Source organism: Delphinapterus leucas, chromosome 8 (assembly GCF_059928025.1).
Source record: "Delphinapterus leucas isolate spDelLeu-1000000601 "Yukka" chromosome 8, BTC_Dleu_Yukka2, whole genome shotgun sequence".
Taxonomy (NCBI): domain Eukaryota; kingdom Metazoa; phylum Chordata; class Mammalia; order Artiodactyla; family Monodontidae; genus Delphinapterus; species Delphinapterus leucas.
In genome coordinates, this window is record NC_143136.1 from 38,785,959 (window position 1) to 38,795,059 (window position 9,101).

At 36.1% G+C, this 9,101-nt stretch overlaps 1 protein-coding gene across 1 annotated transcript in view; it reads left to right on the forward strand.

Moving 5' to 3' along the window:
* HECW2 (HECT, C2 and WW domain containing E3 ubiquitin protein ligase 2) overlaps positions 1-9,101 on the forward strand; it is a 456,160-nt gene that overhangs the window by 18,086 nt on the left and 428,973 nt on the right. The gene's annotated exons all lie outside the window — the stretch shown is intronic.

Here is a 9,101-nt window from a genome sequence, read left to right on the forward strand (position 1 = left end):
ACCCAGAGTTACCTCATTAGACCAGGAGATACTCCTTTCACCTGGAAATTATAAGGGTTTCAGGAGCTCTGTGTCAGGAACCAGGACCAGAGACTACAGTATGTATATTTTCCATTATTTCACAGGTGGACGATTGTCCAGGATGGATAGGCACTTTGAGCACTGCTTATTTCTTTTATTTTGGTTCTCTGCCATCCCTTAGGGCGCTGTCGTCATCTGAATGGTTGAAGTTGCCTCAGTTCTACATTTGTGTTCCACTGTGAGAAGGGACAGAAGCACATGACATGGAAGGTGCATACATCACCTCCACTCACGAGGGAACTTAGTTCACCAGTGAGAACCATTGGTGAGAACTTGGTGCATGACCACAGCGAACTGAATGGGGGCTGGATGGCCATGTGCCCAGGTATACCTCTGTTACTAGGAAAGGAGAGATTAGATTTTAGGCAACGCTTAGTGATCTGCCACAGTTACTTCTTTGAATTTTACTTTTCTCATCTCTAAAATGATAGTAATCGTATCTACCTTAGAGGGTTGTCTTAAGGGTTAGGTAAGGTAATACATATAAATTATTTATTCAGTTTCTGGCATATGAAACATGCTCAGTAAATGTTAACTATGAAAATATTTTTCAAATAGCAAGAGTAAATATTGCTTTCTTGTTTTTCAGTGCTTACAGAACTCTTAAGCAATGCTTATTTTACTTCAGGAAATTATACTGTTTTATTTGAAACAATAAAAGATACTGAGCTAAGTAGGTGAAGACCACAGGTATTATAGAAATATAACCTCTAGGCTTTTTGTTTTAGCTTATTTTTAAAAAAGTATTATTTATGGAACAGTATTTCATGCTATTTCTCATAATGGCTTTAATGTAGATAACGCATAAGTAGGTTTTGAGGTAAGTAGTCCATTAGAGTCCATTTAGTTTCATTCGCACAAATTTTAGTTAGATTTTTCTTTTGAAATAGGTCATCGCTAGAAGCAGTTCATTTATTTGGCAAGATATTCTTAGTGTATGGATTTGCTGCAGAAGTGAGAATTCTAAAATGCATCTGTAATTTAAAAACTTGTTTTCCTGATATTTGCTGGGGGGAATAAACTATAAAACCTCTTACTAATTTAAAGGAAAACAAAACTTCTTTATTGTTGATATTTTTAAACATATACAAAAATAGTTTTTAAACTGTCTGATTTTGGAAGTAGGGAATGTAATCCCTACATTTCATAGTATAATAGTATTGTGACTGTTGGAATGTACTATATATTATTTGCCCTTTGTAGCTCGAAAGAAACATTTAAATCTGTAACAAATTATTATCTTTAATTGTTCACAGCCAAATGTTATTATTTTGGAATATAGAAAGTTAACTTTATTTTGAATTTTGGCTTCTTTACTTATTTACTTTATCCTGTCAATTGTTAAGGATCATTCATTAACGTGTTTGAAGCAGTTCTTAGTAAAAATCAGTTTTTGGTCAGAAAATGAAAATGAAATGTGACAAGCCTATTATTCAGGGATTTTCATTAGTTTTGTGAAATCATATGTTAATTTGGTTAAAGCAGCATCTCTTTCCATTGGAAGTGTGTTTCAGAGTTGAGAAAGCTGACCTTTAAATCGATTTGCTCATTAATCCCCTACTTTCTTTGATGATAAGGACATAAGAAATAAAAAATCAAAGAACATGTTAAGTTTTGTTTCGTTTTGTTTTTGAGTTAGTATCTCTAAAATATGTTCATTTGTTGCATAAGAATTCCTTCTTGGTTTGCTATTTCTTGGGCAGAGTGCCAGATGAGAAATATGTGTGCTATCTGCTTTGTCATCATCAATTTTGGATTCAATTCCCCCAATTTAGGTTGAGTTGTCACTGATTTAACCTGCAGCTTTTGGAACTCTTTCTTTCTTGATCTTTGGACTCGCTGGCTTATCTTGTGGGTGAGCTTAAGATGATCTTTACATGTAGTAAGACGTGTGGGGTAGCACAGCTATCAGTCTTGTAATAACTTAGGTTGAACTTTGTTGTTAAGTTGGTGGGAAGTATTGGGCTAAAGGCAGCTTTGAATTTTACCACAGGGTTTCTCTAACTTTCTGTGAAGAAATAGTTGAAGTTCTTACCTTGAAAAAAATTGAAAGCACAGAAACAGAAATTAGCACTCAGCTTTTAACGTATTATCTACTGGATAACCCTGTTCATTGAACTTTTGATGCTTTATGTTATTTTTAAATATACCTTTTATTATGATTTGTATACATTTGGAATATTGACTGCATAGTTCAGAGATAACTGTAATTGCTACCAGTCTCCAAAGAGACGTTTATACTGGAAATTTCTGCAGTAAGGGGCATGAAAAAGTTGAGGAACATAAGCTTTTATGGAGAAAATAAGACTTAGGGGGAATAAAAAATATTAATGAATGCTTAAATTTAAAAAAAATTGTCTTTTTCCCTCAACCTTTAACTTTTCAGAAATTACTAATTGTAAACAAGTTGAAATAAAAAGCAAGACACTCGTATACTCTTTGTTTTCCATTATCTTTTTTTTAAAACTTTTTATTTTATATTGGAGTATAGTTAATTAACAATGTTGTGTTAGTTTCAGGTGTATAGCAAAGTGATTCAGTTATACATATACATGTATCTATACTTTTTCAAATTCTTTTCCCATTTAGGTTGTTTCATAATATTGAGCAGAGACACTCATATACTCTTTATCATAAATTGTTAACATCCTATCACATTCTATTATCTCTCTACATTTGTATATATTTTTCTGAAATTAAACAAAATAAGTTGCAGATGACATTACACAGCACCCCAAATACTTTCATGTTTCCTAAGAATACAGATATTGTCCTACCACCTCTAATATTATTATTATCGTTTTACCTAAGAAAATTAAACATAATCCAGTAATATCATCTTATATACATTTAATGTTGAAATTAATGCACAACCTTAAAAAAATCCAGGATACAATAAAGTTTCATGCATTACATTTGATCGTCATATCCCTTTTTTTTTTAACATCTTTATTGGAGTATAATTGCTTTACAATGTTGTGTTAGTTTCTGCTGTATAACAAAGTGAATCAGCAATACGTACACATATGTCCCCATATCCCCTACCTCTTCTGTCTCCCTCCCACCCTCCCTATCCCACCCCTCTAGATGGTCAAAAAGCACCGAGATGATCTCCTTGTGCTATGTGGCTGCTTCCCACTAGCTATCTGTTTTACATTTGGTAGTGAATATATGTCAGTGCTACTCTCTCCCTTTGTCCCAGCTTACCCTTCCCCCTCCCCGTGTCCTCAAGTCCATTCTCTACGTCGGCATCTTTATTCCTGTCCTGCGCCTAGGTTCATCAGAACCATTAAAAAATTTTTTTTAGATTCCATATATATGTGTTAGCATACGGTATTTATTTTTCTCTTTCTGACTTACCTCACTCTGTATGACAGACTCTAGGTCCATCCACCTCACCAAAAATAACTCAATTTCGTTTCTTTTTATGGTTGAGTAATATTCCATTGTATATATGTGCCACATCTTCTTTATCCATTCATCTGTCGATGGACACTTAGGTTGCTTCCATGTCCTGGCTATTCTAAATAGTGCTGCATTGAACATTGTGGTACATGACTCGTTTTGAATTATGGTTTTCTCAGGGTATATGCCCAGTAGTGGGATTGCTGGGTCATATGGTAGTTCTATTTTTAGTTTTTTTTTTTTTAAAAAATCTTTATTGGGGTATAATTGCTTTACAATGGTGTGTTAGTTTCTGCTTTATAACAAAGTGAATCAGTTATACATATACATATGTTCCCATATGTCTTCCCTCTTGCGTCTCCCTCCCTCCCTCCCACTCTCCCTATCCCACCCCTCCAGGCTGTCACAAAGCACCGAGCTAATATCCCTGTGCCTTGCGGCTGCTTTCCCCTAGCTATCTACCTTACTACGTTTGTTAGTGTGTATATGTCCATGACACTCTCTCGCCCTGTCAAAGCTCACCCTTCTCCCTCCCCATATCCTCAAGTCCATTCTCCAGTAGGTCTGCGTCTTTATTCCTGTCTTACCCCTAGGTTCTTCATGACATTTTTTTTCCCCTTAAATTCCATATATATGTGTTAGCATACGGTATTTGTCTTTTTCTTTCTGACTTACTTCACTCTGTATGACAGACTCTAGGTCTATCCATCTCATTACAAATAGCTCAATTTCATTTCTTTTTAAGGCTGAGTAATATTCCATTGTATATATGTGCCACATCTTCTTTATCCATTCATCCGATGATGGGCGCTTAGGTTGTTTCCATCTCCGGGCTGTTGTAAATAGAGCTGCAATGAACATTTTGGTACATGACTCTTTTTGAATTTTGGTTTTCTCAGGGTATATGCCCAGTAGTGGGATTGCTGGGTCATATGGTAATTCTATTTGTAGTTTTTTAAGGAACCTCCATACTGTTCTCCATAGTGGCTGAACCAATTCACATTCCCACCAGCAGTGCAAGAGTGTTCCCTTTTCTCCACACCCTCTCCAGCAGGTATTGTTTCTAGATTTTTTGATGATGGCCATTCTGACTGGTGTGAGATGATATCTCATTGTAGTTTTGATTTGCATTTCTCTAATGATTAATGATGTTGAGCATTCTTTCATGTGTTTGTTGGCATTCTGTATATCTTCTTTGGAGAAATGTCTATTTAGGTCTTCTGCCCATTTTTGGATTGGGTTGTTTGTTTTTTTGTTATTGAGCTGCATGAGCTGCTTGTAAATTTTGGAGATTAATCCTTTGTCAGTTGCTTCATTTGAAAATATTTTCTCCCATTCTGAGGGTTGTCTTTTGGTCTTGATTATGGTTTCCTTTGCTGTGCAAAAGCTTTGAAGTTTCATTAGGTCCCATTTGTTTATTTTTGTTTTTATTTCCATTACTCTAGGAGGTGGGTCAGAAAGGATCTTGCTGTGATTTATGTCATAGAGTGTTCTGCCTATGTTTTCCTCTAAGAGTTTGATAGTTTCTGGCCTTACATTTAGGTCTTTAATCCATTTTGAGCTTATTTTTGTGTATGGTGTTAGGGAGTGATCTAATCTCATACTTTTACATGTACCTGTCCAGTTTTCCCAGCACCATTTATTGAAGAGGCTGTCCTTTCTCCACTGTACATTCCTGCCACCTTTATCAAAGATAAGGTGTCCATATGTGCGTGGGTTTATCGCTGGGCTTTCTATCCTGTTCCATTGATCTATATTTCTGTTTTTGTTCCAGTACCATACTGTCTTGATTACTGTAGCTTTGTAGTATAGTCTGAAGTCAGGGAGCCTGATTCCTCCAGCTCCTTTTTTCGTTCTCAAGATTGCTTTGGCTATTCGGGGTCTTTTGTGTTTCCATACAAATTGTGAAATTTTTTGTTCTAGTTCTGTGAAAAATGCCAGTGGTAGTTTGATAGGGATTGCATTGAATCTGTAGATTGCTTTGGGTAGTAGAGTCATTTTCACAATGTTGATTCTTCCCATCCAAGAACATGGTATATCTCTCCATCTATTTGTATCATCTTTAATTTCTTTCATCAGTGTCTTATAATTCTCTGCATACAGGTCTTTCGTCTCCTTAGGTAGGTTTATTCCTAGATATTTTATTCTTTTTGTTGCAGTGGTAAATGGGAGTGTTTTCTTGATTTCACTTTCAGATTTTTCATCATTAGTATATAGGAATGCCAGAGATTTCTGTGCATTAACTTTGTATCCTGCTACTTTACCAAATTCATTGATTAGCTCTAGTAGTTTTCTGGTAGCATCTTTAGGATTCTCTATGTATAGTATCATGTCATCTGCAAACAGTGACAGCTTTACTTCTTCTTTTCCGATTTGGATTCCTTTTATTTCCTTTTCTTCTCTGATTGCTGTGGCTAAAACTTCCAAAACTATGTTGAATAAGAGTGGTGAGAGTGGGCAACCTTGTCTTGTTCCTGATCTTAGTGGAAATGCTTTCAGTTTTTCACCATTGAGGATGATGTTTGCTGTGGGCTTGTCATATATGGCCTTTATTATGTTGAGGAAAGTTCCCTCTATGCCTACTTTCTGCAGGGTTTTTATCATAACTGGGTGTTGAATTTTGTCGAAAGCTTTCTCTGCATCTATTGAGATGATCATATGGTTTTTCTCCTTCAATTTGTTAATATGGTTTATCACATTGATAGATTTGCATATATTGAAGAATCCTTGCATTCCTGGAATAAACCCCACTTGATCATGGTGTATGATCCTTTTAATGTGCTGTTGGATTCTGTTTGCTAGTATTTTGTTGAGGATTTTTGCATCTATGTTCATCAGTGATATTGGCCTGTAGTTTTCTTTCTTTGTGACATCCTTGTCTGGTTTTGGTATCAAGGTGATGGTGGCCTCGTAGAAGGAATTTGGGAGTGTTCCTCCCTCTGCTATATTTTGGAAGAGTTTGAGAAGGATAGGTGTTAGCTCTTCTCTAAACGTTTGATAGAATTCACCTGTGAAGCCATCTGGTCCTGGGCTTTTGTTTGTTGGAAGATTTTTAATCACAGTTTCAATTTCAGTGCTTGTGATTGGTCTGTTCATATTTTCTATTTCTTCCTGATTCAGTCTTGGCAGGTTGTGCATTTCTAAGAATTTGTCCATTTCTTCCAGGTTGTCCATTTTATTGGCATAGAGTTGCTTGTAGTAATCTCTCATGATTTTTTTAATTTCTGCAGTGTCAGTTGTTACTTCTCCTTTTTCATTTCTAATTCTATTGATTTGAGTCTTCTCCCTTTTTTTCTTGATGAGTCTGGCTAGTGGTTTATCTATTTTGTTTATCTTCTCAAAGAACCAGCTTTTAGTTTTATTGATCTTTGCTATCGTTTCCTTCATTTCTTTTTCATTTATTTCTGATCTGATTTTTATGATTTCTTTCCTTCTGCTAGCTTTGGGGTTTTTTTGTTCTTCTTTCTCTAATTGCTTGAGGTGCAAGGTTAGGTTGTTTATTCGAGATGTTTCCTGCTTCTTAAGGTGGGCTTGTATTGCTATAAACTTCCCCCTTAGAACTGCTTTTGCTGCATCCCATAGGTTTTGGGTCGTTGTGTCTCCATTGTCATTTGTTTTTAGGTATTTTTTTTATTTCCTCTTTGATTTCTTCAGTGATCACTTCATTATTAAGTAGTGTATTGTTTAGCCTCCATGTGTTTGTATTTTTTACAGATCTTTTCCTGTAATTGATATCTAGTCTCATGGCGTTGTGGTCAGAAAAGATACTTGATACAATTTCAATTTTCTTAAATTTACCAAGGCTTGATTTGTGACCCAAGATATGATCTATCCTGGAGAATGTTCCATGAGCACTTGAGAAAAATGTGTATTCTGTTGTTTTTGGATGGAGTGTCCTATAAATATCAATTAAGTCCATCTTGTTTAATGTATCATTTAAAGCTTGTGTTTCCTTATTTATTTTCATTTTGGATGATCTGTCCATGGGTGAAAGTGGGGTGTTAAAGTCCCCTACTATGAATGTGTTACTGTCAATCTCCCCTTTTATGGCTGTTAGTATTTGCCTTATGTATTGAGGTGCTCCTATGTTGGGTGCATAAATATTTACAATTGTTATATCTTCTTCTTGGATCGATCCCTTGACCATTATGTAGTGTCCTTCTTTGTCTCTTGTAATAGTCCTTATTTTAAAGTCTATTTTGTCTGATATGAGAATTGCTACTCCAGCTTTCTTTTGGTTTCCATTTGCATGGAATATCTTTTTCCATCCCCTTATTTTCAGTCTGTATGTGTCTCTAGGTCTGAAGTGGGTCTCTTGTAGACAGCATATATAAGGGTCTTGTTTTTGTATCCATTCAGCCAATCTGTGTCTTTTGGTGGGAGCATTTAGTCCATTTACATTTAAGGTAATTATCGATATGTATGTTCCTATTCCCATTTTCTATATTGTTTTGGGTTCGTTATTACAGGTCTTTTCCTTCTCTTGTGTTCCTTGTCTAGAGAAGTTCCTTTAGCATTTGTTGTAAAGCTGGTTTGGTGGTGCTAAACTCTCTCAGCTTTTGCTTGTCTGTAAAGGTTTTAATTTCTCCATCAAATCTGAATGAGATCCTTGCTGGGTAGAGTAGTCTTGGTTGCAGGTTTTTCTCCGTCATCACTTTCAGTATGTCCTGCCACTCCCTTCTGGCTTGTAGGGTTTCTGCTGAGAGATCAGCTGTTAACCTTATGGGGATTCCCTTGTGTGTTATTTGCTGTTTTTCCCTTGCTGCTTTTAATATGCTTTCTTTGTATTTAATTTTTGACAGTTTGATTAATATGTGTCTTGGTGTATTTCTCCTTGTATTTATCCTGTATGGGACTCTCTGTGCTTCCTGGACTTGATTAACTATTTCCTTTCCCATATTAGGGAAGTTTTCAACTATAATCTCTTCAAATATTTTCTCAGTCCCTTTCTTTTTCTCTTCTTCTTCTGGAACCCCTATAATTCGAATGTTGGTGCGTTTAATGTTGTCCCAGAGGTCTCTGAGACTGTCCTCAGTTCTTTTCATTCTTTTTTCTTTATTCTGCTCTGCAGTAGTTATTTCCACTATTTTATCTTCCAGGTCACTTATCCGTTCTTCTGCCTCAGTTATTCTGTTATTGATCCCATCTAGAGTACTTTTAATTTCATTTATTGCGTTGTTCATCATTGCTTGTTTCATCTTTATTTCTTCTAGGTCCTTGTTAACTGTTTCTTGCATTTTGTCCATTCTACTTCCAAGATTTCGGATCATCCTTACTATCATTATTCTGAATTCTTTTTCAGGTAGACTGCCTATTTCCTCTTCATTTGTTAGGTCTGGTGCATTTTTATCTTGCTCCTTCATCTGCTGTGTGTTTTTCTGTCTTCTCATTTTGCTGATCTTACTGTGTTTGGGGTCTCCTTTTTGCAGGCTGCACGTTCGTAGTTCCCGTTGTTTTTGATGTCTGTCTCCAGTGGCTAAGGTTGTTTCAGTGGGTTGTGTAGGCTTCCTGGTGGAGGGGACTAGTGCCTGTGTTGTGGTGGATGAGGCTGGATCTTGTCTCTCTAGTGGGCAGGTTCACGTCTGGTGGTGTGTTTTGGGGTGTCTGTGGCCTTA